Genomic DNA, 856 nt, shown 5'->3' on the forward strand with positions numbered 1-856 from the left:
GTGCCCAGGCTGTGGAAACAGGCTTCCCCCCTGGAGAACTCTGCCCCTCCAGTACCCACAGGACCAGCCCAGGACACCTTTCCTGCTAGAGTGGCTTAGCACAAGCCTCTGTTCCACAGCAGAGTCCTGCCTGTGTGCCCTGTGCCACGTGTGTCCCACCCAGCTCTCCGCCATCCCACACCTGCTCCAGACCTGGACCCCTACAGAATCACAGAATTATCAGGGTTGGAAGAGACCTCTGGAGATCATCCAGCCCAGCCCATGCCAAGGCAGGGTCACCCACAGCAGGTGACACAGGAACACGTCCAGGTGGGATTTGAATGTCTCCTGAGACTCCATACCCTCCCTGGGCAGCTGTTCCAGGGCAGAGCCACCCTCAACCAAAAGAAATTATTTCTCATGTTGAGGTGGAATTTCTTATGTTTTGCTTTGTGGCCTTTGCTCCTTGTCCTGTTGCTGGGCACCACCAAAACGAGTCTGGCACCATCCTCTTGGCAGCTGTATTTGAATGGATTAATGAAACCCATCCTGTCACAAGTGCAGCACGGAGCCCAGAGAGAGCCCTGCCACATGTTCCAAACCCCATCCTAAACATGTTCTGGGCCAGCTCCCTCCTCAGGTGTGTTCCAGACCCATCTTCCCAGTTTGTTCAGGACCGGTTCCCTTTTCCTGAGCCCCAGTTCCCTCGGTTTGTTCAGGGCCGGTTCCCTTTTCCCGAGCTCAGGCCGCTAGGTCCGCACGCAGCGCGGCCGGCAGTTGTTCCTCCGGGCCGCAGGGGGCGCTGCGGGAGGGGCGGCGCTGGGCCGGGCGGGCGGAGCCGCTGCCGTGTTTACAGCGCCCGCCGTGCCCGCCCCGC

Source organism: Molothrus aeneus, chromosome 12 (genome assembly GCF_037042795.1).
Source record: "Molothrus aeneus isolate 106 chromosome 12, BPBGC_Maene_1.0, whole genome shotgun sequence".
NCBI lineage: Eukaryota > Metazoa > Chordata > Aves > Passeriformes > Icteridae > Molothrus > Molothrus aeneus.